This window comes from Pseudophryne corroboree, unplaced genomic scaffold (assembly GCF_028390025.1).
Source record: "Pseudophryne corroboree isolate aPseCor3 unplaced genomic scaffold, aPseCor3.hap2 scaffold_484, whole genome shotgun sequence".
Taxonomy (NCBI): domain Eukaryota; kingdom Metazoa; phylum Chordata; class Amphibia; order Anura; family Myobatrachidae; genus Pseudophryne; species Pseudophryne corroboree.
In genome coordinates, this window is record NW_026970094.1 from 69990 (window position 1) to 84520 (window position 14531).

The following is a 14531-nucleotide window of genomic DNA, read 5'->3' on the forward strand; positions in this document are numbered from 1 at the left end:
TTCACCCTTAAATAAAGATTTTCTTAATTCCTTACCTGTGTGCTAATTAGATATCACCTTGTTTTCACATTAAACAGACTTCTACATGAGAAAGCAGCAAGGATGCAGTGGCGTTAATGTTTCCTGGTGTCAACCTGTATTATTTCAGTAGACATTGAAATGAGGATGCATCTTGCTGCCTTTCCAATGAAGCAAGTTTAATTTAGTTATAGGTGAAAAACCATCCCTACAAAGGTGTTAATCAGAGACTTGGCTTTGTGGACACTTTTTAGAGAACAAATTTGTTAGCATAAAAATAAAGGCAGAAAATGAAGAGCTGTTTAATCACTCAATTGGATTTTTCTGCCAGCATATTTTTTTTCTCTGCAACCCATTGCTAAATTGTGCTTCCTAGCTGTTTTTTTATAAAATCACTGAATCAAATCTAACTCTGATTACATCAGAGAAGGCCAGGTACCCTACACCATAAGAGGGGGTTTGAAATTTTGACTTGTCTACTTAAATATCACCAAAACCTGATCACAAGGTCAATTATGTCCCTGGGTGGGATTGAACCACCAACCTTTTGGTTAGTAGCCAGACACACTAACCGATTGCGCCACAGAGACAATTTGCAAAAAGTACATACTGACAAAGGCTAATAAGCATTCATCTAGAACGTTTCCTAGAAAAACTTTAAAAAGTCAATAATCTGGAGAGTTTTTGTAAGAATTTTCTTAAATCAACCAACGAAGAAACACATTGGTACTTTCCCATGATGAGTGAGTGCTTCAGGATCTCTTGCCCTTACATGTGCAGCAGAGTACTGCAATGGAAGCATGCTGGGCCCATTAACCAGAGGTAGGCAGATTGAAACTATCCTCTGCTATATGCATTTTTTTTGTTAATTAAAGTAATCCAAAACTGGGATTGATATGTTAGCTATTTTATGTTTACTTAAAGTACAATAACTTTTACCATTTTAATTTGTTTTAATAGTATATTGACAGTATTGTTTTCTTTCAAAAAACCACTTAATTTTCTTTACCCTATTATTAAAATGGTAATTGACAAAAACAAACTACATTGTCAGCAGAAGAGCAATACAAAATGTACAAGTGATATATTAAAATCATCTTTCCAGCTTGAATTTCAATGATGCATTGGGGCAACGATTTTGTGAGAAACATCTTCACCCTTAAATAAAGATTTTCTTAATTCCTTACCTGTGTGCTAATTAGATATCACCTTGTTTTCACATTAAACAGACTTCCACATGAGAAAGCAGCAAGGATGCATTGGCGTTAATGTTTCCTGGTGTCAACCTGTATTATTTCAGTAGACATTGAAATGAGGATGCATCTTGCTGCCTTTCCAATGAAGCAAGTTTAATTTAGTAATAGGTGAAAAACCATCCTTACAAAGGTGTTCATCAGAGACTTGGCTTTGTGGACACTTTTCAGAGAACAAATTTGTTAGCATAAAAATAAAGCCAGAAAATGAAGAGCTGTTTAATCACTCAATTGGATTTTTTTGCCAGCATATTTCTTTTTCTCTGCAACCCACTGCTAAATTGTGCTTCCTAGCTGTTTTTATAAAATCACTGAATCAAATCTAACTCTGATTACATCAGAGAAGGCAAGGTACCCTACACCATAAGAGGGGATTTGAAATTTTGACTTGTCTTCTTAAAGATCACCAAAATCTGATAACAAGGTCAATTACGTCAATGGGTGGGATTGAACCACCAACCTTTTGGTTTATAGCCGTACACACTAACTGATTGCGCCACAGAGACACTTTGCAAAAGTCCATACTGACAAAGGCTAATAAGCATTCATCTAAAACGTTTCCTAGAAAAACTTTAAAAAGTCAATAATCTGGAGAGTTTTTGTAAGATGTTTCTTCCATCCACCAACGAAGAAACACATTGGTACTTTCCCATGATGAGTGAGTGCTTCAGGATCTCTTGCACTTACATGTGCAGCAGAGTACTGCAATGGAAGCATGCTGGGCCCCTAACCCAGAGGTAGGCAGATTGAAACTATCCTTTGCTATATGCATTTTTTTTTGTTAATTTAAGTAATCAAAACTGGGATTGATATTTTTGCTCTTTTATTTTTACTTAAAGTACAATAACTTTTACCATTTTAATTTGTTTTAATAGTATATTGACAATATAGTTTTCTTTAAAAAATCCACTTAATTTTCTTTACCCTATTATTAAAAGGGTAATTGACAAAAACAAACTACATTGTCACCAGAAGAGCAATACAAAATGTACAAGTGATCTTTCCAGCTTGAATTTCAATGAGGCATTGGGGCAACGATTTTGTGAGAAACATCTTCACCCTTAAATAAAGATTTTCTTAATTCCTTACCTGTGTGCTAATTAGATATCACCTTGTTTTCACATTAAACAGACTTCTACATGAGAAAGCAGCAAGGATGCAGTGGCGTTAATGTTTCCTGGTGTCAACCTGTATTATTTCAGTAGACATTGAAATGAGGATGCATCTTGCTGCCTTTCCAATGAAGCAAGTTTAATTTAGTTATAGGTGAAAAACCATCCCTACAAAGGTGTTAATCAGAGACTTGGCTTTGTGGACACTTTTTAGAGAACAAATTTGTTAGCATAAAAATAAAGGCAGAAAATGAAGAGCTGTTTAATCACTCAATTGGATTTTTCTGCCAGCATATTTTTTTTTTCTGCAACCCATTGCTAAATTGTGCTTCCTAGCTGTTTTTTATAAAATCACTGAATCAAATCTAACTCTGATTACATCAGAGAAGGCCAGGTACCCTACACCATAAGAGGGGGTTTGAAATTTTGACTTGTCTACTTAAATATCACCAAAACCTGATCACAAGGTCAATTATGTCCCTGGGTGGGATTGAACCACCAACATTTTGGTTAGTAGCCAGACACACTAACCGATTGCGCCACAGAGACAATTTGCAAAAAGTACATACTGACAAAGGCTAATAAGCATTCATCTAGAACGTTTCCTAGAAAAACTTTAAAAAGTCAATAATCTGGAGAGTTTTTGTAAGAATTTTCTTAAATCAACCAACGAAGAAACACATTGGTACTTTCCCATGATGAGTGAGTGCTTCAGGATCTCTTGCACTTACATGTGCAGCAGAGTACTGCAATTGAAGCATGCTGGGCCCATAACCCAGAGGTAGGCAGATTGAAACTATCCTTTGCTATATGCATTTTTTTTGTTAATTAAAGTAATCCAAAACTGGGATTGATATGTTAGCTATTTTATGTTTACTTAAAGTACAATAACTTTTACCATTTTAATTTGTTTTAATAGTTTATTGACAGTATTGTTTTCTTTCAAAAATCCACTTAATTTTCTTTACCCTATTATTAAAATGGTAATTGACAAAAACAAACTACATTGTCACCAGAAGAGCAATACAAAATGTACAAGTGATATATTAAAATCATCTTTCCAGCTTGAATTTCAATGATGCATTGGGGCAACGATTTTGTGAGAAACATCTTCACCCTTAAATAAAGATTTTCTTAATTCCTTACCTGTGTGCTAATTAGATATCACCATGTTTTCACATTAAACAGACTTCCACATGAGAAAGCAGCAAGGATGCATTGGCGTTAATGTTTCCTGGTGTCAACCTGTTTTATTTCAGTAGACATTGAAATGAGGATGCATCTTGCTGCCTTTCCAATGAAGCAAGTTTAATTTAGTAATAGGTGAAAAACCATCCTTACAAAGGTGTTCATCAGAGACTTGGCTTTGTGGACACTTTTCAGAGAACAAATTTGTTAGCATAAAAATAAAGCCAGAAAATGAAGAGCTGTTTAATCACTCAATTGGATTTTTTTGCCAGCATATTTCTTTTTCTCTGCAACCCACTGCTAAATTGTGCTTCCTAGCTGTTTTTATAAAATCACTGAATCAAATCTAACTCTGATTACATCAGAGAAGGCCAGGTACCCTACACCATAAGAGGGGATTTGAAATTTTGACTTGTCTACTTAAAGATCACCAAAATCTGATAACAAGGTCAATTACGTCAATGGGTGGGATTGAACCACCAACCTTTTGGTTTATAGCAGTACACACTAACTGATTGCGCCACAGAGACACTTTGCGAAAGTCCATACTGACAAAGGCTAATAAGCATTCATCTAAAACGTTTCCTAGAAAAACTTTAAAAAGTCAATAATCTGGAGAGTTTTTGTAAGATGTTTCTTCCATCCACCAACGAAGAAACACATTGGTACTTTCCCATGATGAGTGAGTGCTTCAGGATCTCTTGCACTTACATGTGCAGCAGAGTACTGCAATGGAAGCATGCTGGGCCCATAACCCAGAGGTAGGCAGATTAAAACTATCCTCTGCTATATGCATTTTTTTTGTTAATTAAAGTAATCCAAAACTGGGATTGATATTTTTGCTCTTTATTTTTCATTAAAGTACAATAACTTTTACCATTTTAATTTGTTTTAATAGTATATTGAAAGTATTGTTTTCTTTTAAAAATCCACTTAATTTTCTTTACCCTATCATTAAAATGGTAATTGACAAAAACAAACTACATTGTCACCAGAAGAGCAATACAAAATGTATAAGTAATATATTAAAATCATCTTTCCAGCTTGAATTTCAATGATGCATTGGGGGCAACGATTTTGTGAGAAACATTTTCACCCTTAAATAAAGATTTTCTTAATTCCTTACCTGTGTGCTAATTAGATATCACCTTGTTTTCACATTAAACAGACTTCTACATGAGAAAGCAGCAAGGATGCAGTGGCGTTAATGTTTCCTGGTGTCAACCTGTATTATTTCAGAAGACATTGAAATGAGGATGCATCTTGCTGCCTTTCCAATGAAGCAAGTTTAATTTAGTAATAGGTGAAAAACCATCCCTACAAAGGTGTTAATCAGAGACTTGGCTTTGTGGACACTTTTCAGAGAACAAATTTGTTAGCATAAAAATAAAGCCAGAAAATGAAGAGCTGTTTAATCACTCAATTGGATTTTTTTGCCAGCATATTTCTTTTTCTCTGCAACCCACTGCTAAATTGTGCTTCCTAGCTGTTTTTATAAAATCAATGAATCAAATCTAATTACATCAGAGAAGGCCAGGTACCCTACACCATAAGAGGGGCTTTGAAATTTTGACTTGTCTACTTAAAGATCACCAAAATCTGATCACAAGGTCAATTACGTCCCTGGGTGGGATTGAACCACCAACCTTTTGGTTAGTAGCCAGACACACTAACCGATTGCGCCACAGAGACAATTTGCAAAAAGTACATACTGACAAAGGCTAATAAGCATTCATCTAGAACGTTTCATAGAAAAACTTTAAAAAGTCAATAATCTGGAGAGTTTTTGTAAGAATTTTCTTAAATCAACCAACGAAGAAACACATTGGTACTTTCCCATGATGAGTGAGTGCTTCAGGATCTCTTGCACTTACATGTGCAGCAGAGTACTGCAATGGAAGCATGCTGGGCCCATTACCCAGAGGTAGGCAGATTGAAACTATCCTCTGCTATATGCATTTTTTTTGTTAATTAAAGTAATCCAAAACTGGGATTGATATGTTAGCTATTTTATGTTTTACTTAAAGTACAATAACTTTTACCATTTTAATTTTTTTTAATAGTATATTGACAGTATTGTTTTCTTTCAAAAATCCACTTAATTTTCTTTACCCTATTATTAAAATGGTAATTGACAAAAAAAGCAAACTACATTGTCACCAGAAGAGCAATACAAAATGTACAAGTGATATATTAAAATCATCTTTCCAGCTTGAATTTCAATGATGCATTGGGGCAACGATTTTGTGAGAAACATCTTCACCCTTAAATAAAGATTTTCTTAATTCCTTACCTGTGTGCTAATTAGATATCACCTTGTTTTCACATTAAACAGACTTCCACATGAGAAAGCAGCAAGGATGCATTGGCGTTAATGTTTCCTGGTGTCAACCTGTATTATTTCAGTAGACATTGAAATGAGGATGCATCTTGCTGCCTTTCCAATGAAGCAAGTTTAATTTAGTAATAGGTGAAAAACCATCCTTACAAAGGTGTTCATCAGAGACTTGGCTTTGTGGACACTTTTCAGAGAACAAATTTGTTAGCATAAAAATAAAGCCAGAAAATGAAGAGCTGTTTAATCACTCAATTGGATTTTTTTGCCAGCATATTTCTTTTTCTCTGCAACCCACTGCTAAATTGTGCTTCCTAGCTGTTTTTATAAAATCACTTTATCAAATCTAACTCTGATTACATCAGAGAAGGCCAGGTACCCTACACCATAAGAGGGGATTTGAAATTTTGACTTGTCTACTTAAAGATCACCAAAATCTGATAACAAGGTCAATTACGTCCCTGGGTGGGATTGAACCACCAACCTTTTGGTTAGTAGCCGGACACACTAACCGATTGTGCCACAGAGACACTTTGCAAAAAGTACATACTGACAAAGACTAATAAGCATTCATCTAAAATGTTTCCTAGAAAAACTTTAAAAAGTCAATAATCTGGAGAGTTTTTGTAAGATGTTTCTTCCATCCACCAACGAAGAAACACATTGGTACTTTCCCATGATGAGTGAGTGCTTCAGGATCTCTTGCACTTACTTGTGCAGCAGAGTACTGCAATGGAAGCATGCTGGGCCCATAACCCAGAGGTAGGCAGATTAAAACTATCCTCTGCTATATGCATTTTTTTTGTTAATTAAAGTAATCCAAAACTGGGATTGATATTTTTGCTCTTTTATTTTTCATTAAAGTACAATAACTTTTACCATTTTAATTTGTTTTAATAGTATATTGAAAGTATTGTTTTCTTTTAAAAATCCACTTAATTTTCTTTACCCTATTATTAAAATGGTAATTGACAAAAACAAACTACATTGTCAGCAGAAGAGCAATACAAAATGTACAAGTGATATATTAAAATCATCTTTCCAGCTTGAATTTCAATGATGCATTGGGGCAACGATTTTGTGAGAAACATTTTCACCCTTAAATAAAGATTTTCTTAATTCCTTACCTGTGTGCTAATTAGATATCACCTTGTTTTCACATTAAACAGACTTTTACATGAGAAAGCAGCAAGGATGCAGTGGTGTTAATGTTTCCTGGTGTCAACCTGTATTATTTCAGTAGACATTGAAATGAGGATGCATCTTGCTGCCTTTCCAATGAAGCAAGTTTAATTTAGTAATAGGTGAAAAACCATCCTTACAAAGGTGTTAATCAGAGACTTGGCTTTGTGGACACTTTTCAGAGAACAAATTTGTTAGCATAAAAATAAAGCCAGAAAATGAAGAGCTGTTTAATCACTCAATTGGATTTTTTTGCCAGCATATTTCTTTTTCTCTGCAACCCACTGCTAAATTGTGCTTCCTAGCTGTTTTTATAAAATCACTGAATCAAATCTAACTCTGATTACATCAGAGAAGGCCAGGTACCCTACACCATAAGAGGGGGTTTGAAATTTTGACTTGTCTACTTAAAGATCACCAAAATCTGATAACAAGGTCAATTACGTCCCTGGGTGGGATTGAACCACCAACCTTTTGGTTAATAGCCATACACACTAACTGATTGCGCCACAGAGACACTTTGCAAAAGTGCATACTGACAAAGGCTAATAAGCATTCATCTAAAACGTTTCCTAGAAAAACTTTAAAAAGTCAATAATCTGGAGAGTTTTTGTAAGATGTTTCTTCCATCAACCAACGAAGAAACACATTGGTACTTTCCCATGATGAGTGAGTGCTTCAGGATCTATTGCACTTACATGTGCAGCAGAGTACAGCAATGGAAGCATGCTGAGCACATAACCCAGAGGTAGGCAGATTGAAACTATCCTCTGCTATATGCATTTGTTTTTGTTAATTAAAGTATTCCAAAACTGGGATTGATATGTTGGCTCTTTTATTTTTACTTACAGTACAATAACTTTTACCATTTTAATTTGTTTTAATAGTATATTGACAGTATTGTTTTCTTTCAAAAATCCACTTAATTTTCTTTACCCTATTATTAAAATGGTAATTGACAAAAACAAACTACATTGTCACCAGAAGAGCAATACAAAATGTACAAGTGATATATTAAAATCATATTTCCAGCTTGAATTTCAATGATGCATTGGGGCAACGATTTTGTGAGAAACATTTTCACCCTTAAATAAAGATTTTCTTAATTCCTTACCTGTGTGCTAATTAGATATCACCTTGTTTTCACATTAAACAGACTTCCACATGAGAAAGCAGCAAGGATGCAGTGGCGTTAATGTTTCCTGGTGTCAACCTGTATTATTTCAGTAGACATTGAAATGAGGATGCATCTTGCTGCCTTTCCAATGAAGCAAGTTTAATTAAGTAATAGGTTAAAAACCATCCTTACAAAGGTGTTAATCAGATACTTGGCTTTGTGGACACTTTTCAGAGAACAAATTTGTTAGCATAAAAATAAAGCCAGAAAATTAAGAGCTGTTTAATCACTCAATTGGATTTTTTTTGCCAGCATATTTCTTTTTCTCTGCAACCCACTGCTAAATTGTGCTTCCTAGCTGTTTTTATAAAATCACTGAATCAAATCTAACTCTGATTACATCAGAGAAGGCCAGGTACCCTACACCAGAACAGGGGGATTTGAAATTTTGACTTGTCTACTTAAAGATCACCAAAATCTGATAACAAGGTCAATTACGTCCCTCGGTGGGATTGAACCACCAACCTTTTGGTTAATAGCCGTGCACACTAACTGATTGCGCCACAGAGACACTTTGCAAAAGTCCATACTGACAAAGGCTAATAAGCATTCATCTAAAACGTTTCCTAGAAAAACTTTAAAAAGTCAATAATCTGGAGAGTTTTTGTAAGATGTTTCTTCCATCAACCAACGAAGAAACACATTGGTACTTTCCCATGATGAGTGAGTGCTTCAGGATCTCTTGCACTTACATGTGCAGCAGAGTACAGCAATGGAAGCATGCTGGGCCCTTAACCCAGCGGTAGGCAGATTGAAACTATCCTCTGCTATATGCATTTTTTTTTGTTAATTAAAGTAATCCAAAACTGGGATTGATATTTTGGCTCTTTTATTTTTACTTAAAGTACAATAACTTTTACCATTTTAATTTGTTTTAATAGTATATTGACAGTATTGTTTTCTTTTAAAAATCCACTTAATTTTCTTTACCCTATTATTAAAATGGTAATTGACAAAAACAAACTACATTGTCACCAGAAGAGCAATACAAAATGTACAAGTGATATATTAAAATCATCTTTCCAGCTTGAATTTCAATGATGCATTGGGGCAACGATTTTGTGAGAAACATCTTCACCCTTAAATAAAGATTTTCTTAATTCCTTACCTGTGTGCTAATTAGATATCACCTTGTTTTCACATTAAACAGACTTTTACATGAGAAAGCAGCAAGGATGCAGTGGCGTTAATGTTTCCTGGTGTCAACCTGTATTATTTCAGTAGACATTGAAATGAGGATGCATCTTGCTGCCTTTCCAATGAAGCAAGTTTAATTTAGTAATAGGTGAAAAACCATCCTTACAAAGGTGTTAATCAGAGACTTGGCTTTGTGGACACTTTTCAGAGAACAAATTTGTTAGCATAAAAATAAAGCCAGAAAATGAAGAGCTGTTTAATCGCTCAATTGGATTTTTTTGCCAGCATATTTCTTTTTCTCTGCAACCCACTGCTAAATTGTGCTTCCTAGCTGTTTTTATAAAATCACTGAATCAAATCTAACTCTGATTACATCAGAGAAGGCCAGGTACCCTACACCATAAGAGGGGGTTTGAAATTTTGACTTGTCTACTTAAAGATCACCAAAATCTGATAAGGTCAATTATGTCCCTGGGTGGGATTGAACCACCAACCTTTTGGTTAATAGCCATACACACTAACTGATTGCGCCACAGAGACACTTTGCAAAAGTACATACTGACAAAGGCTAATAAGCATTCATCTAAAATGTTTCCTAGAAAAACTTTAAAAAGTCAATAATCTGGAGAGTTTTTGTAAGATGTTTCTTCCATCAACCAACGAAGAAACACATTGGTACTTTCCCATGATGAGTGAGTGCTTCAGGATCTATTGCACTTACATGTGCAGCAGAGTACAGCAATGGAAGCATGCTGAGCACATAACCCAGAGGTAGGCAGATTGAAACTATCCTCTGCTATATGCATTTGTTTTTGTTAATTAAAGTATTCCAAAACTGGGATTGATATGTTGGCTCTTTTATTTTTACTTACAGTACAATAACTTTTACCATTTTAATTTGTTTTAATAGTATATTGACAGTATTGTTTTCTTTCAAAAATCCACTTAATTTTCTTTACCCTATTATTAAAATGGTAATTGACAAAAACAAACTACATTGTCACCAGAAGAGCAATACAAAATGTACAAGTGATATATTAAAATCATATTTCCAGCTTGAATTTCAATGATGCATTGGGGCAACGATTTTGTGAGAAACATTTTCACCCTTAAATAAAGATTTTCTTAATTCCTTACCTGTGTGCTAATTAGATATCACCTTGTTTTCACATTAAACAGACTTCCACATGAGAAAGCAGCAAGGATGCAGTGGCGTTAATGTTTCCTGGTGTCAACCTGTATTATTTCAGTAGACATTGAAATGAGGATGCATCTTGCTGCCTTTCCAATGAAGCAAGTTTAATTTAGTAATAGGTTAAAAACCATCCTTACAAAGGTGTTAATCAGAGACTTGGCTTTGTGGACACTTTTCAGAGAACAAATTTGTTAGCATAAAAATAAAGCCAGAAAATTAAGAGCTGTTTAATCACTCAATTGGATTTTTTTTGCCAGCATATTTCTTTTTCTCTGCAACCCACTGCTAAATTGTGCTTCCTAACTGATTTTATAAAATCACTGAATCAAATCTAACTCTGATTACATCAGAGAAGGCCAGGTACCCTACACCAGAACAGGGGGATTTGAAATTTTGACTTGTCTACTTAAAGATCACCAAAATCTGATAACAAGGTCAATTACGTCCCTGGGTGGGATTGAACCACCAACCTTTTGGTTAATAGCCATGCACACTAACTGATGGCGCCACAGAGACACTTTGCAAAAGTCCATACTGACAAAGGCTAATAAGCATTCATCTAAAACGTTTCCTAGAAAAACTTTAAAAAGTCAATAATCTGGAGAGTTTTTGTAAGATGTTTCTTCCATCAACCAACGAAGAAACACATTGGTACTTTCCCATGATGAGTGAGTGCTTCAGGATCTCTTGCACTTACATGTGCAGCAGAGTACTGCAATGGAAGCATGCTGGGCCCATAACCCAGAGGTAGGCAGATTGAAACTATCCTTTGCTATATGCATTTTTTTTTGTTAATTAAAGTAATCCAAAACTGGGATTGATATGTTAGCTATTTTATGTTTACTTAAAGTACAATAACTTTTACCATTTTAATTTGTTTTAATAGTTTATTGACAGTATTGTTTTCTTTCAAAAATCCACTTAATTTTCTTTACCCTATTATTAAAATGGTAATTGACAAAAACAAACTACATTGTCACCAGAAGAGCAATACAAAATGTACAAGTGATATATTAAAATCATCTTTCCAGCTTGAATTTCAATGATGCATTGGGGCAACGATTTTGTGAGAAACATCTTCACCCTTAAATAAAGATTTTCTTAATTCCTTACCTGTGTGCTAATTAGATATCACCATGTTTTCACATTAAACAGACTTCCACATGAGAAAGCAGCAAGGATGCATTGGCGTTAATGTTTCCTGGTGTCAACCTGTTTTATTTCAGTAGACATTGAAATGAGGATGCATCTTGCTGCCTTTCCAATGAAGCAAGTTTAATTTAGTAATAGGTGAAAAACCATCCTTACAAAGGTGTCCATCAGAGACTTGGCTTTGTGGACACTTTTCAGAGAACAAATTTGTTAGCATAAAAATAAAGCCAGAAAATGAAGAGCTGTTTAATCACTCAATTGGATTTTTTTGCCAGCATATTTCTTTTTCTCTGCAACCCACTGCTAAATTGTGCTTCCTAGCTGTTTTTATAAAATCACTGAATCAAATCTAACTCTGATTACATCAGAGAAGGCCAGGTACCCTACACCATAAGAGGGGATTTGAAATTTTGACTTGTCTACTTAAAGATCACCAAAATCTGATAACAAGGTCAATTACGTCAATGGGTGGGATTGAACCACCAACCTTTTGGTTTATAGCAGTACACACTAACTGATTGCGCCACAGAGACACTTTGCAAAAGTCCATACTGACAAAGGCTAATAAGCATTCATCTAAAACGTTTCCTAGAAAAACTTTAAAAAGTCAATAATCTGGAGAGTTTTTGTAAGAATTTTCTTAAATCAACCAACGAAGAAACACATTGGTACTTTCCCATGATGAGTGAGTGCTTCAGGATCTATTGCACTTACATGTGCAGCAGAGTACAGCAATGGAAGCATGCTGAGCACATAACCCAGAGGTAGGCAGATTGAAACTATCCTCTGCTATATGCATTTGTTTTTGTTAATTAAAGTATTCCAAAACTGGGATTGATATGTTGGCTCTTTTATTTTTACTTACAGTACAATAACTTTTACCATTTTAATTTGTTTTAATAGTATATTGACAGTATTGTTTTCTTTCAAAAATCCACTTAATTTTCTTTACCCTATTATTAAAATGGTAATTGACAAAAACAAACTACATTGTCACCAGAAGAGCAATACAAAATGTACAAGTGATATATTAAAATCATATTTCCAGCTTGAATTTCAATGATGCATTGGGGCAACGATTTTGTGAGAAACATTTTCACCCTTAAATAAAGATTTTCTTAATTCCTTACCTGTGTGCTAATTAGATATCACCTTGTTTTCACATTAAACAGACTTCCACATGAGAAAGCAGCAAGGATGCAGTGGCGTTAATGTTTCCTGGTGTCAACCTGTATTATTTCAGTAGACATTGAAATGAGGATGCATCTTGCTGCCTTTCCAATGAAGCAAGTTTAATTTAGTAATAGGTTAAAAACCATCCTTACAAAGGTGTTAATCAGAGACTTGGCTTTGTGGACACTTTTCAGAGAACAAATTTGTTAGCATAAAAATAAAGCCAGAAAATTAAGAGCTGTTTAATCACTCAATTGGATTTTTTTTGCCAGCATATTTCTTTTTCTCTGCAACCCACTGCTAAATTGTGCTTCCTAACTGATTTTATAAAATCACTGAATCAAATCTAACTCTGATTACATCAGAGAAGGCCAGGTACCCTACACCAGAACAGGGGGATTTGAAATTTTGACTTGTCTACTTAAAGATCACCAAAATCTGATAACAAGGTCAATTACGTCCCTGGGTGGGATTGAACCACCAACCTTTTGGTTAATAGCCATGCACACTAACTGATGGCGCCACAGAGACACTTTGCAAAAGTCCATACTGACAAAGGCTAATAAGCATTCATCTAAAACGTTTCCTAGAAAAACTTTAAAAAGTCAATAATCTGGAGAGTTTTTGTAAGATGTTTCTTCCATCAACCAACGAAGAAACACATTGGTACTTTCCCATGATGAGTGAGTGCTTCAGGATCTCTTGCACTTACATGTGCAGCAGAGTACTGCAATGGAAGCATGCTGGGCCCATAACCCAGAGGTAGGCAGATTGAAACTATCCTTTGCTATATGCATTTTTTTTGTTAATTAAAGTAATCCAAAACTGGGATTGATATGTTAGCTATTTTATGTTTACTTAAAGTACAATAACTTTTACCATTTTAATTTGTTTTAATAGTTTATTGACAGTATTGTTTTCTTTCAAAAATCCACTTAATTTTCTTTACCCTATTATTAAAATGGTAATTGACAAAAACAAACTACATTGTCACCAGAAGAGCAATACAAAATGTACAAGTGATATATTAAAATCATCTTTCCAGCTTGAATTTCAATGATGCATTGGGGCAACGATTTTGTGAGAAACATCTTCACCCTTAAATAAAGATTTTCTTAATTCCTTACCTGTGTGCTAATTAGATATCACCATGTTTTCACATTAAACAGACTTCCACATGAGAAAGCAGCAAGGATGCATTGGCGTTAATGTTTCCTGGTGTCAACCTGTTTTATTTCAGTAGACATTGAAATGAGGATGCATCTTGCTGCCTTTCCAATGAAGCAAGTTTAATTTAGTAATAGGTGAAAAACCATCCTTACAAAGGTGTTCATCAGAGACTTGGCTTTGTGGACACTTTTCAGAGAACAAATTTGTTAGCATAAAAATAAAGCCAGAAAATGAAGAGCTGTTTAATCACTCAATTGGATTTTTTTGCCAGCATATTTCTTTTTCTCTGCAACCCACTGCTAAATTGTGCTTCCTAGCTGTTTTTATAAAATCACTGAATCAAATCTAACTCTGATTACATCAGAGAAGGCCAGGTACCCTACACCATAAGAGGGGATTTGAAATTTTGACTTGTCTACTTAAAGATCACCAAAATCTG

At 34.7% G+C, this 14531-nt stretch overlaps 4 non-coding genes across 4 annotated transcripts; all 4 read right to left on the reverse strand.

The window, feature by feature from the left end:
- Window positions 1-534: 534 nt before the first annotated feature.
- TRNAS-ACU (transfer RNA serine (anticodon ACU)) lies at window positions 535-608 on the reverse strand. Its single transcript has one exon. It is a non-coding gene; the product is annotated as a tRNA-Ser (tRNA).
- Window positions 609-2858: 2250 nt separating this feature from the next.
- On the reverse strand, window positions 2859-2932 carry TRNAS-ACU (transfer RNA serine (anticodon ACU)). Its single transcript has one exon. It is a non-coding gene; the product is annotated as a tRNA-Ser (tRNA).
- Window positions 2933-5189: 2257 nt separating this feature from the next.
- Window positions 5190-5263, reverse strand: TRNAS-ACU (transfer RNA serine (anticodon ACU)). The gene has a single exon. It is a non-coding gene; the product is annotated as a tRNA-Ser (tRNA).
- Window positions 5264-6362: 1099 nt separating this feature from the next.
- TRNAS-ACU (transfer RNA serine (anticodon ACU)) lies at window positions 6363-6436 on the reverse strand. The gene has a single exon. It is a non-coding gene; the product is annotated as a tRNA-Ser (tRNA).
- Between the last annotated feature and the right edge of the window lie 8095 nt (window positions 6437-14531).